The sequence below is a fragment of the Alexandromys fortis genome, unplaced genomic scaffold (genome assembly GCF_014885135.2).
Source record: "Alexandromys fortis isolate MF-2015 unplaced genomic scaffold, M_Fortis_MF-2015_v1.1 scaffold_168, whole genome shotgun sequence".
In the NCBI taxonomy this organism is placed as follows: Eukaryota; Metazoa; Chordata; class Mammalia; order Rodentia; family Cricetidae; genus Alexandromys; species Alexandromys fortis.
The window spans coordinates 435,642-458,642 of record NW_026068058.1 but is presented as its reverse complement, the minus strand read 5'-3'; the positions used below and the strand labels follow the sequence as shown (position 1 = coordinate 458,642).

Sequence of the window (23,001 nt, the reverse complement as noted above, 5' to 3'; positions counted from 1 at the left end):
GTATGCATGTTGGTTCAGCTTAACAGCTCATACAATGAAATGTCTCTCTGTACTTAGCTCGTTCACAGTCAAAAAATTCAAATAAAAAATAAACATAAACCAGACTCTCTGTTCATTTTTACATGACTTATTTTTCTTTACCCCTTTAATCTATGACTGTCTATACTATCTCTTTATAGACTTTGTTTTATTTTTTAAACCATTTACTTTCTTTTATAACTGTCTATAGTCTTTTTCCTCTCTCTCTCAAGCCTATGTACATTTACCCCAAACTGTGACCCATTTAGAGGTCTTTTCCATCTGAATTTGTCTTTATTGAGTATCTGTAATAATTTTCATAACAGGACTGCTTCTTAAAAATGCTAGGCAGCTCCACAAGGATGACCCTGCCTAAGCCCTTAAGCAATAGAGGAGAGGGGCCCTAATCTTGACTTGCCCTGTAATCTCACTGATGATTATCTTAAATATCACCATAGAATCTTCATCCAGCAACTGATGGAAACAGAGGCAGAGACCCCCATTGCAGCACTGGACTGAGCTCCCAAAGTCCAGTTGAAGAGTGGAAGGAATAAGAATATGAGCAAGGAGGTCAAGACCATGATAGATTCTTTCACTGAAACAGTTTACTTGAGCTAATAGGAGTGAACCAACTCCAGCTGGACTGGGAAGGAAAAAGCATAGGACCAAACTAGTCCCTCTGAATGTGGTTGACAGTTGCATGGCTGGGGCAGACTGAGGGGCCACTGGAAGTGGCACCAGGATTTATTCCTACTGCATGTACTGGCATTTTGGGATCCTATTCTCTTTGGATGTACCTTGTTCAGCCTAGATATAGTAAGAAGAGCCTTGGACCTTCCACAAGGCAAATGTGCCTTACTTACCCTCTCTTAGGATTAGAGAGGGTGGGATGGGAGGGTATATAGAGGGAATGGGAGGAGGGGAGGGAGTAGGAACTTGGACTGGTATTCTTTAAAACAAAATCGAATAAATTAAAAAAATGCTAAGCGGCTTGGTTAGGACTAAGGCTGATTTGCCTTTTGGCTCTGCCTAGTCTAACATGGTGAGGGTCTGTTCACTGCCTCTGAGACTGCCAGGTGGGAGCTATCCTTACCAACTCAACTCTGGGTAGCACCATGAGCATATAAATCTTTCTTACCTGAGTAAAAGCTAAATCTGCCATTAAGCTCACTGCATGGTCTGGAAATATCTCTGTTTATGGCAGCAGGAATTCGCCATGCCTCCTGCCTGTGCACTCCTAGCAGACCTGATCCCACCACCTTCCCAGGCCAGGGTGCTGAGTGACAGGCATGCTCTCAGCTACTTTCCTCCTAACCCCAAGTGGGCAAACAAGCATCGGGGCTCACAAACCCCATTCAAGTGCTCAGCCTCCTGAAAGAGCCATCGCTGTTCCTGCAACTATCATAACTATCATGAACTAGGAAACTGCCATTTCTTAAAGAAGTCGCAAGGTTTGTTTGTTTTGCTGCTAATGCTGAATCAGTAAGACCTCTCTTAAAGGAGCTGTGGTGTCCCTGCTCACCACCAGCAAACAAAGCCCATCTGGAAAAAAAAATGCCACCTATCAAGAAACCGTGCTTAACTGTTTTTTTTTTTTTTTGTGTGTCTAGAATTGTTTTCCAAGCTTTCTCAGGTTTATATGGATGTAGTCAGCCCCACGTTAGCATGCCAATCTATCGTTGGAGGCTGCTTGTTTGTTTCCTGCCTGCCTAGGCCCAAAATAGTCACATAGAATCTGTATTATTTACAACACTGCTCAGCCTATTAGCTCATGCATATTTCTAGATAGTTCTTCCATCTTAAATTAACCCATTTATATTAACCTGTGTGTTACCATGTGGTTGCGACCTTCTGGTAAGGTTCTGTCTGGAATCCAGTGTCTGCCTCCTGTGGTGGCTACATGGCTTCTCTTTGACTCAACCTACTCTCTCTATATATCTTTTCCAGCCTGGCTATATTCTGTTAAGCCACTGGCCGAAATCATCTTCTTCATTAACCAATGGCAATAAAACATATTAACAGCATACAGAGGGAAATCCTACATCAGGAAGGTAAGTGTACTTTTATTTCTGTTCTCTCTCCCCTCCTCCATAGTCATCAGGATGGTATCCAATCCTGATCATTCCCCAAAGACCCCACTTGCAAATATATAATAAATATTCATTCTTGGTGTGGGATAATTGTCTGTATTCTCTCAATCATATTTTAAATAAATGCTGATTGGCCAGGCAGGAAGTATAGGTGGGTCAACCAGACAGAAAGTAGAGGCAGTGAGATGAAAACAGGAGAATTCTAGAAAGGAGGAAGCCCATTCCCCAGTCCTGCCCAGACCATGGAAGAAGCAACCTGGTTGAGAAAGGTACCGAGCCATACGGCTAACAGAGATAAGAATAATGGATTAATATAGGTGATAAGAGCTAATAAGTCTGAGCTAATGGGCCAATCAGTTTATAATCTTATGGAGACCTCTGTGTCATTTTCTCTGGGACTAAATGGCTGGGGGACTGGGTGGGACAGAAACCCCAACAAGCAGCCTGGCCCTCAAGTTACAGAATGGCACCCATGTGGATAACTGAATTCACAGAAAGCCTGAGAAAGCTTGGGAAAGAATAGAGTAAAGCATGTTTTCTTGGTAACAGCAATTTCTCGGGTCTGCTCTGCTTGCTAGAGGCAAGCAAGCACTCTCATCTAAGAGAGGCTTCCTGACTCAGCTTTAGCTGCAAAACCCCTGCAGCTCTTTAAGAGGTCCCGCCACGAAACACTTAATTGGTGTTGATGAAAAGCTGACTACATGCTTTTCAGTTTTCAGCCGTAGCAGGAAAAAAGCTGCGCCATTTTAAAATGCCGGCTTTCTGGGCCCTTCTGCCAGGGCAAACTCTGACTCTTTCAGGCAGGCTACGGAGTATTTGAGTGTGGTTTCTGAGTGCACTGCTGCAGCTTGATGGCTGGCAGGGACCTTGAATGCCATAGAGTTGCAGTAATAAACATGGCTACAGCTGGTACTTCCACCACGAGGCTGGAAAGCTAAGTAATGGGCTGGATTCAGCTGTCAAAGCCATGGCTTTAATCCTTTCCATAAAGACTCATGTGGTCAGAAAAAGAGAGCTATACAGTAAAGAGAGATTCAGAAATGACGAAAGCCTCTAAATGGTTTACAGTGTCTTAAAAATATATGCAGGCTAAAGGTTAAAGTCCTTAAAATTAAAAAAGAAAGAAAGAGAGTAGTAGGGTGTGGTAGTACACATCTTTAATCCCAATGTCTGGGAGGTTGAGGCAGACAGACCTCTGTGAATTCAAGGTGTGGTGGCAGACACCTTTAATTCCAGCACTTGGGCAGCAGAGGCAAGTGGCTCTCTGTGAGTTCAAGGACAGCCTGATTTACAGAGTTATTCCAGGACAAAGATATACAGAGAACCTGTCTCAAAAAGTAAAAATAATAAAAGAAATAGAGGTTAAAGTAAAGCCACATAAAGATGAAAAAAATACACAGAGAATCTTGATACTGTATATTATTATGCTCTCTTTGAATTGTTTAAATGCTGAGGAAGGAGCAACAGCTGTTAAAAGATATTTGCTTATAAATGCTGCTGAACTAATTCAAGATAGATATTTTGAAAAAACCTTGACTTCAAAATTGAAGTCAAAAGGTATGTTACTTTGGAGAAGAGATTTTGCTTTTGTTTTCACAGGAAATGAAAGACTGTGGATTCATTCTGAATTAAGAAAAATCAGGTTCGATCAAGGAAGACCACCTGAGAAGTCTCCGGTAGGAACAGATGGCCCAGATGACAGAGTTCTACATCCAGAACAGGTTCAAGACTGCTGCCTGAGGTGATCAAGACTCACTGGATACTCCAGTCAGGACTTGATAATAATTCTAAATTTTCTTTGGATCCCCATAAGATTATCAGCGCCCCCAACCAGCTAGAAGTAGCCTGGAATACTATGCCCACATTCCCAAAAATTGGACTATGAATATTCTCCTTTGTTTGAAAAAAAAGAGGGGGAAGTGGTGCGGGAGAATTGTCTGTATTCTGTCAATCATATTTTAAATAAACACTGATTGGCCAGACAGGAAGTATAGGCAGATCAACCAGACAGGAAGTAGAGGCAGGGTGATGAAAACAGGAGAATTCTAGGAAGGAGGAAGTCCATTTCCCAGTCCTGCCCAGACCCCAGAAGAAGCTGAGAAAGGTACCGAGCCATGTGGCTAACAGAGATAAGAATAATGGGTTAATATAAGTGATAAGAGCTAATAAGAAGTCTGAGCTAATGGACTAATCAGTTTATAATCTTATGGAGACCTCTGTGTGATTTTCTTTGGGACTTGCTGGCTGTGGGAACCGGACTGAACAGAAATCCCCACAGCTGGCCCTCTTGTTACACATACTGATGCCTCAGAATAGGGATTAAATTACAACACATAAAACCTTGGGGGTACACTCATACCACAACAGGAAGCTTCCAAAATCTCTCAAACCCATTCTTGTATCTATGGTAGATGATTGTTCTAAATACAGTTATATTACATCTCTCTCTAAACCCTGCACTGATTTCCTGATACCTGGAAGGCCTGTGTCCTTCATATAATTCACATGGGTTTCTGTGGCCTGGCTTGTGCATCTTTCTGCCCAGTCTGCATTGGCTAATTCCTGCCTGTTCCTTAAACATTAGCCACAAAAGAGAGCTTGAACTTCCTTTGAGCTTCATTCCTTCATCTATTTATTTATTGCCTTAACACTGTGCTCCCTATCCAGACCATCTTTGTACTTTTAACCACTTTTTACCACTTTTAACCGGCCAATTCCTTCTCTCCTTTAAGTCTAGGTCCAAGAATCACTTCTTTTTGGAAATCTTTTTTTAGAAAGAGCTACACTCTCAAACTCTGGACAGAGTTGGCCTTACTGGCCTTATGTGTCACAGTTCATTTCATGGAAGATGATGTCACAGTGTACTTGGCTGTGTATGAGATTGTGTGTTGTGCAATATTATTTTTGCCATGTAAAAATGTGTTACATTTGTTTATGCTGTGGAATATTAATTGTGTAAAGATGTGTTACATTTATTTCTCCTGCTTTTGTTAAGGATGTAAAGATGTGTTACTTTTGTTTGTGCTGCGTCTGTTTAATTATGTAAAGATGTATTTGTTTCACCTTGCCTGCCTAAGGCACCTGATTGGTGGAATAAAAAGATGACTGGCCAACAGCTAGGCAGGAGAGGGATGGGTGGGGCTTCCAGACAGAGAATAAGTATGAGGAGAAAGTTAGGTTTGAGGAGAACGAGAGAGGAGAACAAGAGAAAATGAGAGGAGAGAATGAGAGGGAGAGGGACATGCCTGGGGCAAGGAGCTGGGCAGTCACCAATCAGCAAGACGTGAGAAGCAGTGGAAGTAAGATGTATGGAAGGAAAGAAAACTAAAACCTCCTGAGGCAAAAGGTAGATAAAGAGTAACAGGTTAATTTAAAGAGTTAGCCAGAAACAAGTCTGAAAGCATTCAAAACCAGTAAGTCTTCATGTCATGATTTGGGAGCTGGTTGGTGGCCCTAAAAACAAACAAACAAACAAACAAACAAACAAAAGCCTGGTGCAATTGTGAGTTCTCTGAAGCTTGAGATATGTGATATTTTTCTATACTCCTGTGTCTACTAGTGGCATGAAGTACCATAATTTAAACCTATACGTTGAACAAATGAACACGGCTTCATTAATGAAAAACCATTTTGCATCTGCAATGACTTGTCCAATTTACAAAGAGTCATCAGAGGAGGAATCTTATCTACAAGTTTCATTCTGAGCAACATTAGGCCTAGTGATATTTGTTAGATTTAGGGGGTGGGAGGTGCCCTGAATCAACGGAGCCCTCAAAGAAGACACTGGAAGTGTTTGTGGGGAGTTGGTATCTAGGGGTATAGAGGGTTCTTTACAATGCCAACAGACTTTTACTCCATGTGCACAAAATTTATTTCAGTTAAATCTTATCTTTTCAATAGGAAGGTGTCTTTGCTGAATAAAAATATTTCTTTCTGTATCTTGCCCGTATAACTTAAAAAATACGGAACATAGGAAGGAAAGCCAGATTTAAAGCTTTCTTCTTCTTTTTCTTTCTTATACTGGTTTTCTTTCCAAGGTATTCAGAAAGACGGCACTCCATCTAAAGCAAAAAGCTAAGCTGTATTCTTCTGAAGCTCAGTATAGAGTAGCTGTGACCAACAAGTATCACTGTCATTAAAACTCTTTTTGAAGTTAAAATAATAGTAATGGCTTTGGGTTAAAATCATCATCATCATCATCATCATCATCATCATCATCATCATCATCATCATCATCATCATCATCATCATCACAAAAAGTTACAACCCCAGGATGCCCAACGTGTGGCAAGTACTTCTCACAGAATATCATAATTATGCTTTCCACAGCCACCTCCGAAGTAGGATTTGTTTTCCTTCTTTTTCTCTCTGAACAACTAACGTTCAGTGAGCTCGAATAATTTGGGGGCAGGTCCAGCGGATGAGTTGAGAAGACTGTAGGGCCAAAAGCCAAGATGCTTGCACCAGGCAACCCTGAGCCTTTCCCGATCTCTCAGAATTGTGTCACTAGCCCCAGTGAAGGCAGAGCGGGTGAGCTGGGGAATCAAAGGAAGCTGCCTAAGGAACTGAACCCTAGGAGTCGTGGAAAGGCAAGGGGAAGTGGTTGAATAGCAATCACAGGGTCACCAGGGAACAGCAATACTAGGTAGCTCCTCAAAAGGTAGGCAGGCGGGGCGGGGCCTGGGCGGGAACCGGGAACGTGCTGTGAGGTGCACCGGCCAGAAATGCCGCCTCTCCGGGGCGAGCGAAGGTGAGGGGAGAGTGAGTGCAGACCCGACGGGCGCCTCCCTGTCTCGCCTAGGTAGCCCCTCCTCACCCGGTCTACTGCACCCGAGGCTTCAGATGCATTTGCCCGCGGGGGTGTCGGTGCGGAGCCAGCGGACAGGCGGCGAGTGGGAGCCAGCGCGCGGATCGTCCCCCCCACCCCCGGAGGAGTGGTACGGCCCTGCCCGCCGCTGATCTGGCAGGCTGCGCGCGCACCCCGCGGCGGGGCGCGGGCCGGGGAGTCCCGGCCTCTACGGCCCGCCTCCGTCTCCGCCGGTGCCCTCCTCTCTGGGCTCTGGTGCCGGGCGTCCGCGCGCTCCGCGGGGGAGGAGCGCGGCCGCGGGGGCGCGCCCCGGGACTCCGCCCCCCAGCTCCCCTCCCGGAGCCCGGGTGCCCGGCTCGCGCGGCTCGGTTCGAGACGGGGACCTCGCGCCGCCCCAGCGCCCCCGCCCCGCGTGTGAGGCGCCGCGCCCTCCGGCCGCCCTGCCCGGTGCATGGAGGGGCCCGTTCGGATCGCAGCCGCCGCCGCCGCCGCCGCCGCCAGCGCGCGGGGGGATGACCTGCGGGTGGCTCTCGGAGCCGGCTGCCGAGCAGGAGGTCTGGGGGCTTAGCCAGCCCTGCGGAGAGGTGCGGGGGTCCTGCTGCAGGGTCCCCGAGGGTGGTCCGGGGTCGCGGGCTCGGGAGCGGGGGTCCTGGGGAAGCTGAGGCCAGCTTGCCCTCAGGATGCAAGGGGTCCGGGTGGAAGGGCAGCTGAGGGATGCCCCGCAACCGGCTTGCCGCCGCATCCTAGGGCGCTTGGAGCCACCTCGCAGGAGGAGGCGGGGTGAGGTGTCAGTGACATGCTGAGGTCTTCTTCCGAGATCTGCCAGGGCAGGTGGGACGCCGCTTAGCCGAGGGCGCGGGCGCTTTTCCCAAGGGAGCCGACTCTGTCTCCCCTCTCCATCCCCGCAGAATGCCGGGGAGAGACAGTGATTTATGTGTAGGGAAAAGCAAGAGAAATTTCCTGCACAATGTATCTTTCTCTGCCTTCACAGACTCAGTGACTTCCCAGCCCCAGGGAGTGTATTTTTCCTTCTCTTCTGTAAAGCTTTCTGTGACTCGCATTATCATTTACTAAATACTTTAAATACATCGCTATTTATTTCAGCCTGCAGCTTCAGACCTTTGTTGCTTTCTCTCCACTTTTAGGAATTTCAGTAATAAATCACTGGGGGGGATAGTTAGACTCCCTTGCCCTTGGCTTCATTGTTCTCCCTAACCCCACCAAATCAGGTGGAAGGCCCTCGAGAAAGGAACTTTCCACAGAAAGCCTGCCTTTCCTCATGGGGACCACAGAGGGTGGCAGGTGTTTTAAGGGCAGGCTGCTCCCCAATTGGGCTGTCGAATTTAGGGAACCTCATTAACAGAAAGCCAGCCTTTGTGTCCTTAATCAGACACCTTGGGAAACGGGAGGTTGGACTAAAAGGTAATGTGAGATTTGGTCTCCGGCCAATGCCAGGAATGATGAAAGAGGCTGAGTGAATTCAGAGTCCATGCCTCCCTGATACCATACCCCTCGGATTCCCAGTGGACGGTTGGCATAGCTCAAGGGCTGTCTGCCAGAGGAGGTGGGCAGGGGGCTGCAGAAGAGGTGCCTTATTTTTAATATGATTCTACATATTCTGCTACGTTTTTCTAACTCGTCCTTTCCAGTCTACTTATAGATGAAAATGTGGAATACAGATAGTTTAACTTTTAGAATAAGACAAGAGAAAATCCTTAGAATTTTTCTGGGGAATCTTAGTTTAGTGTTGAACTCGAAAGAATTCTTAGAAACTCAAGAGAGGCACAAAGTACTGTAGTCTCTGTTACGCACATGTGGAAATAAATTGCTACGTGCTTTAAGCTCAGTGAGAAGGGTGGAGAAAACCTGTTTCATTTTGTAAAGACGAGCCTGGGGTGTGTGTTTGGCAAGGAGAAACATTTATATTTCTATAAAATACACAAATGTATATTGTTTAACTTTCTTGCACAAACTTGGGTACAGCATTTGGGAAGTCTTTCTTTGAATAGTTTAATCACCTAGCAAAATCAGTCACTAGAGGTGCTGTGCTATTGTTTGTGTAGTAACTCACTTGGGATGCTTTGATTGACTGCTGCGGTTCTCATCAGCCTCTACCATGCCAAGTACTTAAACAGCAGCGACTTTTGAGCCCAAGTACAAAGAATCTGAGGACCTGACATAGACTCCTTGAGCTAATCTGTGTAGGCTGCTTCCTGCATCTCCCTTACTTCTGGCAGGTTTTGCAGGTGGCTTGACTTTTTTTTTTTTTTTTTTTTTTTTTTTTTTTTTTTTTTTTTTTTTTTTTGTGGAAGGCGTTAACTTCACTTTAAGACAGGACCCTCCCCCATCATCAAGGCATATATAGAGGAGTGCCCAGGGATAGGACCTTGTGTCATAGGGTGGTGCTCCTCAAAGGTCAGGTAAAATTTAATAACTTGTTCTTACGCTTTCCTCTTGTGTTTCCTCTTGGTCTGCATGCTCTCATGGTTCTCCAGACAGTTTCGCTTTGTTTCTTTTTTAATGACAGTAGGAGATTTCTTCTTCTCTGGAGATGTTTCTCTTGTGAACACGTAGACTAAAATCTGATGGATGCTTCTAACTAAAATACTAGGGAAGCGATTTCAGGAATTAAACATCTTTGTGAAATCAGGGAAGGAATCAAAATTATCAAAGATAATGAATTGGAAAATTTGGTGTTTTAATGTGTGTTCTCAGTTAACATCAGGTAGGTGGTCAGCATCTCTACTGTGTAGAATTATAGCTAGGACAGTACATTAGAAGTGTAGATGAATTGCCTACAGGTAGACTTTCTTTAGCTTAATGATCTTAATACAAACTAATTAAAATAGGAATTTGGAGTCTGGTTGCTAACTGTACTGCTTTAAAGGAGTTTTTTTTTTTCCGTGTGTGTGTGTGTGTGTGTGTGTGCGTGTGTGTGTGTGTCCCGCACACTGTTTTATTTATTTTTGACTGGCGCTTTTTTCAAGAGATTTTTACTTACCTAGATTGAATTAGAAAATGTTACATTGTTTTTATTTACACTTTTACATTGTATCTAAGCACTCCCATGTGCTAAATTTTTATTGTGTAGGTGGCACGGAAGGGCTATGCCTAGGAGGTGAAGGCTGTATTTATTTATTGTTAAAATTAAGGGGTAGTATACAAGAATATACTTAATGTCACTTTTAAAATACTGAGCTACACTGAAATGAAAAGCTGCGGGTGTTTTTTTTTCTTTAAAAAAAAAAATCCTCCAGGTTTTCCCCATTGTTTGTGCACTTTCCCTCCATTGTCAGGCTTAAAACATACAGTATCATTGTCATCTGTCCCCTGAATAATGGTCCCGAGGTGATATTATTAATGTGGCTTTTTAAAATCAAACTAATTATACTTGCCTAAAAGAGCCACATGTGTGTGATTCTAGCTGCCTGGTGCCTTTTGAGAGCCCTGGAGACAAGCTAGTGAATAGAGCTGAAAATTCATTCTGTATTTGATTAAATGGAACAGACTCGCCGCTCCTTACCCCAGCAGGGGCTGTGAGATCTCTTGATCCCCGAAGCGGCTCCTAGACCCTGGGAATTCCATTAGCGAGCACCTGAGGAATTTCTGCCCTGCAGTGCCTTTTTTGTATGTGTGTATGTGTATGTGTGGAGAGGGAGTGGAGCTGAGTAGTGATGGGGAGGGGGAGGAGAGGGGGTGGAGGGCAGGCTGCATTAGAAGGCTCCATATGTTAGCAGCTCTAAAATCAAGGCATGACTTAACAGCTTATCTTGTAAGAGAAAAGCCCAACCCAAAGGCGGACTGCTAGTGCGGACTTTATTGCAGGCAGGGCTGTGGTGGATGTACTTTTAGCACTGAAGCGAACCCTAGTGTAAGTACAGAGAGCTGCTTTGCTTTCTCTCTAAGCACAAGCAGATACACGTTTGCAGACTTGGTAAGTTTTCTTTGAATGATCTTTGGATAAATAATGTGAAATTGTATTACAGTGTGCTCTTGCCTGTAAGGGCCGGTATATTGTGTAATGACTTAAAATTTGAGAGCAAAGTCAGGCTTTTATGGCATGTCGATTGCCTGTGCAAAAATGAAATGCTTGTTTGAATAGGCATAGTTTAGTTTATACCTTGGTTGCCATCTGAGCTTGTTATGTTTCTTCTTATAGAATTTAAATTCATTTTGTCATTCTTTTCTGTTAGCATTTTACGGAATTCTGTTGACTCTCTAGTATTTGGAGCCATTGCTCCGCAGATTTGCCAGCAGCCCCAAGTAAATGAAAACATAATTTCCAAAAACATTCTGGACAGTTTCTGGAGCAGATTTGTGGAGAAGCATTGGTGTGTCTCCTTCTGCTCTCTCTTCCTCTGTCCTCTGTATAGTTGGAAACATTTTTTATTTCAGAGTACTAACCCAGTTCACTTCTTGTATACTTTTCACAGAGGACGGCAAGGGGTTTGTGGGTGGTATCACTAATTGATTTTCATCTTTTGAGAACGTGAACCACAGTGTGAGCAGTTTTCAGCTCGCGTAGAATGTGGCAGCACGTTTGATGGCTGCTGTGGTATATTTTATTGCTAACTAAAATCATGTAGATAGTGCAGTCCTTTTCTTCCCGCTCCCATGTAGTGCTGTACCGGGTTCTCACAATACATGTTTAGGATATAAAGAGCCGCCTTTGAGAATATGTTTACTTATTTTCCTCTTTCACCCAGGATATGCCTCCTAAGAAGTAGATTAAACTCCGAAGTCGACTTCTGTCTGAATTAATAGTTTAGTTACTGTGTAATATCTTTTGATGGACAGAGATACTTAAAAACAAGCAAACAAAACACGTTTGTAGAACATTTTGTTCTGCTGTTTGTGTGTTGGAATATGAGTAGGCGCTTCAACTCTTGGATGCCAAGGATGTGCTTTTAATAGAGAAAAACTGTGTATGCTGCTTACATTATGAACTTGCCTTACATAATCTGCTCATGTTTCCTTGCTTGAAGCTGTGTGTTGATTTTTATTTTTATGTTACTGTAATAGAAATTGAATTAAGAGGTTGACATAGAATTTGCTTTTTAGCTACTCTCATTATTTATGTGAGCTCTCGTAGAACAATGATCTTGACCTAGCCTTGGATCCTTGTCTGTAAAATGGGGATTAAATGGATAGGATTTTTCCCCACCGTGGAATTAAATGAGTTAATGAAAGTAAAACATTTGGCAGATAGTAAAGCTTCTATAAATGTTAGCTGCTGTTATTTTTATTGATTCCTCCTGTGAGCTATTCCTTTCAAGTTCCAAATAAGGAGGGAGCCTTGGAAGTTTGTAACAGTGTGTCCCATGTAGTTACTACAACTTGATCTGTTAAAATTTTCTTAAATTTCCAGTTGAAACTTAGAAGGCGTTTGGAAACAATGTGTGGAGTCTTTTCTGATCTAGGCAAAGGTCTGCACAAGGGTCACCCCTGTATGCAGTGAGCAACAAACAATGGTTAGGTCCGCACTCACCTGTTCCATCATTAGCTAGTCCAGATGCATGTCTTTTGCCTGGGAAGGCTCCTTAGTGCTCTTCCTCAGCCTTCCTCTCTCCCTGCAGGCAACAACTGTGCTGATGAATCTCGCCATCGGATAATTTCACCTGTTGAACTTGGTGGAAGAGTCATTCAGTGACTGCATTCCTGCCCAGCTCTTTATGCCTGTACAGTTTATCCATGCTGTTGTGGTCAGCACTTATTCATGCTTTTAAAGCTGTTACAGAGTCTTTTGTGTATTTTGAAATTTATTTTATTGCTTCATGGGTATATGGTCATTGGCAGAGAAAAGAAAAATAACATTTCTTCATGAATTTTTAGAAAGCCAGATCTCTGGGGGCTGGAGAGATGGTTCAGAAGTTAAGAGAACTGACTGTTGTTCCGGAGGTCCTGAGTTCAACTCTCAGCAACCACATGATGGCTCACACCCATCTATAATGAGATCTGGTGCCCAGAACACTATATACATAATAAATAAATTTATATAAAAAAAGAAAACCAGATCTCAGTGGCTATTTTAGAAAAAATAACCATGACATCATTTTTTTTTAAAAAAATGTAAAACTGAGTTGAAAGTAATTCATTTACCTTCCTTTTCAATTCCTTATAAATCCTCTGATAATACGTTTATTTTCTGATTGTGTTTTAGGAGGTAAAGGAAGGAGCTTCAAGATAGAGGGAAAGGAGTATGTGAGATAGTGTATTATCTTCATGTGCAGAATTAAGCACCTTGATCAATACTTAGAATTTGGCAGAAATAACCACCAGTTCAACTATAGCGTCCTGTTCTTTGAGTTGAAACTGTAGCTGCAGAATGTTCATAGACACATACGTGTTTTTGCGTGAGGATTCTGTTTTTTGATTTTAAAAAAGCTGATCAAAAATTGGGGAGAGTGGAGCTAAGATGTTATGGTCTAGGAAGACTTTGAAGAGCAAGGCCACACACTGCTGTTGTAGAGAGTGTTACCCACTGTCTGAACAATCGCCGTACATCGAGAAGCTCTGTTTGGCTTTGTGAAATTCCTTAATATGGGGAATGAAATTTATCTCACAAGCAGTGAAACAAAAAACAAAGTGATAGCAATGGATATGAAGTTTTTCTTTTGTAGAATTTGTAGGGGACTATAGTTGAGATGGATAGCTTGTCCTGTGTTATTAGAGATGCTAGCTGAAGGTTTTCTGGATGTTTTGCTTGGACATTAGCCATTTTTCCCCCTCAGGAGACATTGTAATTTTCAGCATTTGTGAGTTTATTAAATCTTTCTATTCATAGCTCCCTGACACAGGTCATTTTTCACACACGGCCATGGCTAGACAAGGCGTCCTCCTGACTCCAAGAGCCTGTTATGGCCAGGATGTCATTCGATGTGGGGACAGCTGCAGTAGCCATTTGTAACTCTCTTTTTTTTTACAATTATGCTTTAGATTTATCTTTTGGGGTTATGACTATTTGCTTGTATGTGTGTGCTCTCAAGAGAGATTGTCAGTTCTTTGAATTGGCATCACCAATGGTTGTGAGCTACTATGTGGGTGCTGGACAAATCCAGGTCTTCTGCAAGAGCAAGTGTTCTTACTGCTGAGCTATCTCTCCAGGCTGCATCTTTTGTTCTGTAGGGCACTTGTAGATGCAGACTGTGTTACAGAGGAAAGAACTGTCCAACAAATGGAGCCGCCTCATGCAAGGTCGTGCTGTTCGAAAGACTGTGAGTCCTTCTGGACTATTCTAATGGTATTTGCCAGGGATGATGCATATGAGAGACTGGACCATTGACCTCCAAGGGCCTTTGTGGAAGTGCCAAGGTCCCATACCCGTCATAGCATAATTCCAAAGGAAGAAAATGTGTCCTGTTTCCAAAGACCTGCATTTTCCCCAAATTAACCCTGGCTTAAAATTGGAGACTGCTTCTACTTGGCCTGCTCTTTGCATTTTAAGTATGATTCCTAGTTTATTTGTAACCATTATGTAAGTTATTCTTTCTTTCAAAATTTTTTATTATAAGGGAGAAAAGGGAGCCAAGTATGGTGGTGTACAGTTGTAAGACAGCCTAGGCTACATAGTGAAATGCTGTCTTTAAAAGCAAAACAAAACAAAAAATGGATATTTATTTCTTTTTTTTTTTTGGTTTTTCGAGACAGGGTTTCTCTGTGGTTTTGGAGCCTGTCCTAGAACTAGCTCTTGTAGACCAGGCTGGTCTCGAACTCACAGAGATCCTCCTGCCTCTGCCTCCCGAGTGCTGGGATTAAAGGCGTGCGCCACCACCACCCGGCCAAATGGATATTTCTAATAGCTGGATTTATCAGTATCAGAAATGGTGGTACTTGGTATGTATACTATTTCTGTCAGTCTAGTTATTATTCACTTGCTTCTACAAATTAGGTGCAAAGAGTATCGAATACTCCTCTTGTCTTTCCATCATCCAAACTTTTCTAAACTCCAATGCCAAGAGAGAGAAAAACTCATGGAGGGAGAAAAACCAGTGCCAGTGACTTAACAAACAACTCTCTGGGATGGGTCTGGGCTCCACATGTAGCTGTGTGCGTAACTCCTGTCTGCAAAATGGCATTTTATATTAGTAATTGGTGTCCAGAAGAGTGGGCAGTACTGTGTGATCCTGAATCATCAAGGTAGTGTTTTTTTTAATCTCTTTTAATTTAAAAAAAAATTAAAGGAAAGAATATTTTGTTTTTTTTACCACTTTTAAATTTAATTTATTATTATCGTGTGTGTGTATATGTGTGAGATAGCATGCGTGTGTGTGTGTGTGTGTGAGAGAGAGAGAGAGAAACAGAGACAGAGACAGAGACAGAGACAGAGAGAGACTATGGATTCTGGGATGGAACTTTAATCACAAGGCTTCTGCTGCCAGCTCTTTGACCTGCTGAGCGGTCTCCAGCCCAAGCAGTTACTGTTTCATATTTATGTGTACACATAGCTGCCCTTCCTCCTCTCCTGAAAGCAGGTCTCGCTCATTGTCTTTTCTCTATGGCTGTGGCCTTATCTCTCCAGTTTCCACTTCAGAATTCAAGAGGAGGGATGAAAAGTGTGTGGGGACGCCCCCAAAAATAAAATCCCGAGAGAAATAAACTCCGCGACCCTTTCCTAAACAGCTACTAAGTCTTCCCCATGCTCTTGTCTCCCAGACTGTTCATCGTTTCCCGGAGTAATGATGTTCCTTAGCCCTAAGTCTGACCATGTGCCTGCTCCCTGTAAGTCCTCAACTCGCTGACATTTTTATGATTCCTTTATTTTAATCATGTGTCTTTTGTTGGTTAGGGGTGGGTATATGCATGTGAGCGCAAGTGGACGGAAGACAACGTCAGATCCCCTGGAGCTGGAGCTACAGGTAGTGGTAGCGTCCTGACGGGAGTGCTGGGAGCCACTCAGGTCCCCCGCGAGAGCAGTGACTTCTCCTAACTGCTGAGCCCTTGTTGCACTAGGGATTGAACCTTGGGTCCCATATACACCAAGGCAATGTTCGATCACTGAGCTGTGGTCCCCAGTGCTTGGATCCTTTTTGGGGGGAGTGTACAAGATCAGTTGTATACCTGTTGCTTATGTCATCCCCAGATTGGCATTTTGTGAATACCATGCTTCAGTCCTCCCCCCGCCCCCTCCTTTATTTGAGCTAGAGTCTCTTGTGGCCTAGACTGGCCTCCAACTCACAACTTCTGATTTTCCTGCCTCCACCTGCTAAGTGGTAGAACTCCAGGTATGTGCTACTATGTCTGGTTTATGGGGTTCTAAGGATGGAACTTAGGGCTCTATGTGCTCCAGGGAAGCACTCTGTTCTCAGCTTGCTATTTCTCCCTTTCAGCTGGGAACATGGCTCTCTTTGAACAGTTGTATCATAGTTGTATCCGCCTCTGCCAAACTCTGGCAATGGAGTTTCCCCCACCATCCTCCATTTTTACCCTACCCATCATCTGACACTAAAATGCCTTGAGAACCCGAGAGGCGTTGGAATTCGTGGGAGAATGTTAAAGCGTATAGGATGGGCAGAAGTCAACATTTTTCCTTCTAACAAGCTTCCACATGCTCGTTATGGTTGGGATCTGGAGTGTGCTCTCCACCTTAAATTCATGAGTTCAAGGCTTGATTGGATTGTGAGGAAGCTAACTTTATAATGGGTTAATTCATAATGGGTTCCTACAGATTGGGCTATGAGGAGGCGGAGCCTAGTTGGAGGAAAGGGGGTTGCTGAGACATGTCTTTGAAGAATGGAGTTCTTGGGGTCGACTTTTCTCTCTCTTCCTGCTTCCTGGCCTCTAGGAGGTCAGTACCCTCTTGAGCCATGGGCGTCCACTGTCATGATGTCCTCCCTCACCGCAGGCCTGTGGAGGTTGAGCTGGCACCATGGTCTGAAACTTCTGAAGTCAGTGTGCCGAAGTGAATCTTTCTCCCTTGTGTTTTTGTCCTTTTGTCTTACTGGCGAGGGACACAGTGTTGAGCAGTTAGGTGGAGCACAGGGCACAGCTGGATACTCGGCTCTTTCTTCTAGCTCCTCGGGTGATCTCAACACACAGTGTTTCTTATAAAAATCGAATGAAATCATAGATTTTCAATGTCAAGTTCAGGGAAATAGCACATAGCTCCTAATCATGAAGATCTAAGAAGTTTCAGAAGACGAAATAGAGTTTAAGGTTAAGAACTGTGAAATGTCAACCGTTGGTACTCTGATGCATGTCAGGTATTTTGAATAGTTTTATGTATTTAAAATATGTTTTTGTTCTGTGTAGCATTAGTGCCTAGGGAGTTGAGGTCATGTTTTGCTTGTTTGTGTTTTAACTGGCTATTATTACAGGGGTTCCCTTGAGTGTGTAAATACTAAAAAATACATCCTGGCTTCTGTCTCTTTGCCAGGGAAATTTCTGACAGTTATTGGGCTTTTGTGGTATCAGAATTACTGTAATTAGTATTCTCTGTTTTATAATAATTTGGTATCTGTACAGTGAGTAATTGTATACATTGCCTGACTGGAGGTAAAATTGGCAAGGGAAATGAATGTTTAATGGGTAAAATACTACTTTTATCAGGCCCTAAGATTACTCGAGTGACATCAGAACTTGGCAGCCCTTTTTAGTCCAATAAAAAAAAAAAAAAGGCATCATGCTCTGGGGAGGAGACATTTTCCCCTGCCCATTTCTTTTGGCTTCTCTTCCTGATTTTGCCCTCAGGGAGTATGTATAATAAAATAGCAAATCAGTGTGAGCTGCAAGCTTAAGAACTCGGGAGTGAACGGTTTTAGCTGGAATAGATAGAAGTCCCACTCACCTGTGTGTCAGTGCGCACTTCCTGTCATGATGGAGATTGGATAAACCCCATTCATAAAAGGGGCTCCCCCTCCTGGCTCAACATTCTGTAGCTCGGGGCTTGAAAACACTTGGTGACCTTGTGAGACAATGTTGAGAAGGTGAAGTCTGAGTGCAGTGAGGGAAATGACTTCAGTTGTTGGCATTCTAGCGTCTGAGCTTTGGATCCAGTCAACCTTGACACCAGGAAATTCCACAAAGAAAATTTTAAGTACTTAATAGCTTTAGAAACTCGAGTGGAACCACACTGACGGCTTACTACTGTTCCGTGTCCATGACTTACCTCATCGGTACATCCTTCTGCATGGTGGCCATCCTATTTTATTATCACAGTGTTTGTTAATTTCGTGTGTGTGTGTGTGTGTGCTTGTGTGTGCATGTGTATATGTGTATGTGTGTGTGCACGCATGCATGTATGTGTCTTTGTGTTGAGGTATGCATGAGCCATGTCTGTGGCATGCATGGAGGCAGAGGGCAACTCTCAGGAGTCTCTTATCTTCTACCTTGTGGGTCTAGGTTTGAACTCAGGTCTTCAGGCCTGTGTTCGGACACCTCTGCTGGCTGAACTGCTGGCCTGCTGTTTTTGAAATGGGGTCTTCCTATATACCAGGCTAGCCTTTACTTGGAGGGGCTCTCCCATCTTCTCCTGAGTGATGCCGATACTGGGGCTCTAGGATTCCATTTCAAAGCAGTTGTTGAGTCTTTAAGCCTAGGAAGCCCATGCAGAAGGAAGTGCACATTGTTCTGTGTTGAGAAGCACACATTTGATGGTGCAGATAGGTTGTCTTTCTAACTCAGTTCTACTCGTGGACATCTTAATTTTTTCAAGCTATATTCTGATTGGATTTGCCCTAAATTCTAAATTGGTATAGTTTTATTTATATTTACTGAAAAACAGTACTTTAAAAAGACAATGAGTCCCTTTTGAGGTTATAACAAAAATAAACATCCATTTTCTCCCCAGTCCTGATTCCAAGCTCTAGTTATCATACTTTAAATTATTTTGTATTTTAGTTGGATTTCTCCCTTAAAATAAGTTGTATTAGTCTTGCTTTGATTGCCATTATCTATAGGTCTTTCATGTAAATTTCATCATGTGTTTGAGCTAAGCTCTTTTTCCCTGCTATCCTGGCTAGCTGAAGTTCATTTTGAGTCATTTTGAGACTGGTTGTTACCCATGGTCGCCTATGAAGCTGGCAAACACAGTTGTCATGATTTGTTATTTCTTTTGTGTTTGAGGATGTATTTTAAAAAGAACTATTGTCGTAGTGGTTAGGTCTTAGAATAATTTCACATTTGTTGCTATGACAGCAGCCACAGTGGGGTTTTAAATAATATGATGCAGCTTGCAGAGGTTTGCTATCTGGCCTTTGTGGCATCAAATAAATTTTAGCTCAGGGATTTGCCTATGTGCATATTACCGATGTTAATAGGAATCTTTTAGTTAACTCCCAGAGTGGGTTTCCTGAGTGTGAACTTCAGAGAAGTCCAGACAAATGTGTCCTCCCCAACCCCTGGACATGAGCATAAACATCATTTAAAGGGCCCGTTCAGTGTGGTGCTTCTTAGTTTGAGATTTTCTTCCCAATATATAGGAGATTACTAGAGGAAAAGATAAGAAAGTGGTTAGCCCTGCAAGTGAACACTAGGACATTAGGTTTGGTTCTTGTTTTCTTAGCCTGCTGTATATGTGTACACACACACACACACACACACACACACACACACTCACTCACACTCAGAGAGAGAGAGAGAGAGAGAGAGAGAGAGAGAGAGAGAGAGAGAGAGAGAGAGAGAGAGGAGTAGGGAAAGCATATTTTACTAGTTGGAATTATAGATGTTAGGAAGCATGAAATCAAACCAGGAGGTCCTACGTATAAAATTCTCTAGTTCTTCAGCAACCCAGAGTGAGAAACTGTTTTGAGCTGCTCATTTGTAAAAATACTGTTCCTTTTTTTCTCTCCATGTTGAAATGTGAGTTTTTGGGACAGGGGTGAGAGGGGGGGGTGGGTGGGCTTTAACATTTAGTAGGCAAACAAGGTCCCCATTTGCTTGTAAAGGTTCTTTCTCATTCAGGGAGAAATACTAGCGTCTTTTGTGTGTTCATTCACCTAGAGTGAATGCTGCCTGTGCGCTTGGGGAGTCCGACAATAAATAATATGCTGACAAAAGAGTGAAGTATTGCTTTTGCAGAGCGAGGCTCTTGTCTGTTAGGGTGCCCTGCAGACTTATAAGAATGGTGCCTCCAGGAGATTGGGAAACAGAAGTCCTGACCTAGTCTGGGCCTTGCATGCAAGACAGGCTGAGGAGGAGCCACAGACACCCTGTCCTCAGTCCCCCTGCTGAGCAATTACAAACTCTTGTTTTGTGGTTCTTTTTATTCCTTATATAGAATGCGTTTCTCCTGCCCTGATGGTTTCTTAAATAACCTCTGCAGAGCCCTTTCTGCTTTCCACAGTGGCTCACAGCTCTCATTTTCCCCTCCTCTACTCATAAGAAATGCATGAGCTAATACAGTTTTTGTGAGCAAGGAGATCTATGAGCACTGGTATCAGATGCAAAGGTTTTAATCTAGTTCAAAGTCAGGTGGCCTTTCAAAGTCTCCCTGTTGACTGCGGGGAGAGTGTTATTTGAAATTTCTAGCTTTCTTTTAGGGCTTATTTTAGGTCGCAAGTGCACATTTGTATGTGCTTAGTAATAGATGAGAGTTGTTAAATTCTGTGCTTTTCTTTTGTCTTTGATAATTCTAAACCACAATTTCTACATTCTACAGTCGATTGACCTAATGGAAAACACTAAGATGAATTCTGCTAAGCTAAAATTGAATCCCTGGTGTCTTATTCCATTTCCTCGCCTAGTTACTGGATCCCTGGCTTTCTGACTTTTTTCTTTGGAACAGAGAAAAATACTTGGATGTTTCGACACTATTTTACACTGTTATCTTGGCGGAATGTGCAGCGTGAAAGGCTTTCCCAGTTATAGTAAAAGCAAAAAGCGAAGGGGACGTTTTAGAAGTAAAGTTCACTTTTTCCTTTATGTTTTTGGTTATAGAACAATTGCAGTCTCCAAATTGATGCATTCTGTCTCCAATCTTACTGGTTATTCTCTGGTGTTCCTTGTTTCTGAAATGTGACTGCCGATATTGAGACCAAATTTCGCTTCTCATTTTCATGTGAGGGTAGGGTTTCAAGTTTTGTGGGTTTTAAGTGGTTCAGTATTACTTTGGTCAATTGTTAGCAATTGCTGTTTTGTTTTCTATCATAGTAATGCTGGCTAAGCCGAAAGCCAGTGTAGAAGTACCTTACTATGTCTAATGTGTGTTAATTTAGGGTAGATCATCAAAATACTCATTAAGTGCTTAGTGACATGGTTTAGAGTAGTTGGTGGCCACACTGAGAAGTGGGAAGAGTCGCTGTCCTGCGGACTGGAAGCTGCCCTCCTCCTCTATTGGAGAAGGCTGAGTTGTAATCTCAGCGCAGTGCGGCTCCCAGAGCGAGGTGTGAGGTTGTTTATTTTCACTCCGGAGATGTATATACTGCAGAAGGAAAACTCTGGCCTGGCTTAACCTAAGCAAGTCATTACTTATCTACGATCTGGCAGGCAATTTGATTAAGGCTGACAGAGCTCATATAATATCAGAACCAGACCCTCCTGGTGATTGATGACTCTGGGCTGTGAGTTGTTGTTTTTTTTTTTTTTAGTTTTTTGTATTATTATTATTTTAATTTGAAAAAAAAAACTGAACAAGAATGAATAATAATTCTGATTTGTATTTGCCAAGTATAAACTGTTTGATATAATTTTCTATAGTAACATGCGTTTCTTAGGTGACAGTTAAATGGTTTTAGAACAATAGTGGCTTAGTTTTTGTCTGCAGGGTAACGTGCAGGTTAATACTCTTTCTGGTGCCCTGTGCATGGTAGGCTTGTATTCTGCACTCCATGTATCTTCAGTCTCTTACTTGAGGTCCTGCTTCCTAGCATAACATCTTTAACATGGATTGCTTTGATATTATATATTTCTTAATATAATGGGATTAGTCTAAAAAAGAAAAAAAAGTCCCCTTCATTTTCTAATGAAATTAAATCAATTTGGAAATGTTTGGCTTTAAGGCATTTTCAATTCCTTGCTTTCCAATTACAAGAAACCGACTTGACCTTTGTGATAGCATATCTGGACGGTGGGGTGTAGCTGCCGGCCTCTGTGCTGGCCTCTGGGTTCCATGTCTCATATCTGGACGGTGGAGTGTAGCTGCCAGCCTCTGTGCTGGCCTCTGGGTTCCATGTCTCATTCCCATTCACATGGTGTGACCGGAATGTGCCAAATGTTCTACCTGCGTTCGTCTGCCAAGAGAGTTGGATCTAGCTAAGGAAGAATTCCCCCTCCCTCTCCCCACCACACACAGAAACCCAGGCATTCAGGGAAGCATAGTAATTTTTGTAGTGGTATTGAATTTGTACTCTGGAGAAAACACTGTACCGCAGTTCTACCAATGCACAGGCTTTAAGATGTCCCATTTGGGGCCTATAAAAAGAGGGTAAAGTTTGGCTGTATTGCATTTATAGAGTTTTCATAGGGTGGTGGTCTTGTGTCTTTGGAGTTGGGTAGCATTTACAGGATTATATTAGCGTTTATATTCTCAGGGAGTGGACATCTTGCATTTTTGAAAATATAATTCTTGCTTCATCTCCCAGCACCATTCTTAACCCAAATCTGTGAAGATGCGTGTGGTAGCCCTACCCCCTCCATCAATAACTTACCACTGGGGGTGTGACATAAAAACCGACCAGTAACTCCGGACTACAGTCAAGTCTTTCTTTTTTAGCTCTGGTCTAAATACAGCATTTTAACTACTGACTTCATACCTACTAATGAAGGTGGAGTTTGTTTATGTAAACAGAGCAGCCGAGTGATAGTGCCTGCACTGACGGGAAATAACTACTTCTTCTCTTGTAAGTGTAAGTGAAGTTGGCATTGTAGCAGAATGCTTAACACATGCACTTGATTTCCCTTAGATTTTTACCACATTCAAGACCGAAAAGTAGGTGTTGGCAGGGAATAGAAAGATCCACCTAATGACTTTAGGGTTTCCTGTGGCTGGAATTTTCTGTGCTGAGTCAGCTCCCTCATATGGACTAGTGTCAGTATTCCAGAGCCCTTGACTTCCCATGTTCCCTGCTTTGTGACTTTGACTACAGTTCCTATATTATACAACACCTGGCCATCATGTGTGATCAAGTCCTGCTATTTAGCCTGTACTGATGT

At 43.0% G+C, this 23,001-nt stretch overlaps 1 protein-coding gene and 1 long non-coding RNA gene across 9 annotated transcripts in view; both read left to right on the top strand.

Annotated features, from left to right (window-relative positions):
• The window catches only part of LOC126487335 (uncharacterized), a 40,699-nt gene extending 34,484 nt beyond the window's left edge, over positions 1-6,215 (top strand). The window contains exon 3 of the long non-coding RNA XR_007588341.1: positions 1,966-6,215. This is a non-coding gene — a long non-coding RNA (uncharacterized lncRNA). The remainder of the gene's footprint in view (positions 1-1,965) is intronic.
• A 1,057-nt stretch (positions 6,216-7,272) lies between these two features.
• The window catches only part of Cdon (cell adhesion associated, oncogene regulated), an 87,702-nt gene continuing 71,973 nt past the window's right edge, over positions 7,273-23,001 (top strand). For 5 of the 8 annotated variants that reach the window (XR_007588335.1, XR_007588337.1, XR_007588334.1 and 2 more), the window contains exon 1: positions 7,273-7,499. The gene's annotated coding sequence lies outside the window, so the exon portion shown is untranslated. Of the gene's footprint in view, positions 7,500-10,711; positions 10,850-15,567; positions 15,634-23,001 lie in introns of those variants that run through there. The other 3 variants (XM_050120027.1, XM_050120026.1, XM_050120028.1) reach the window with 3 other exon arrangements.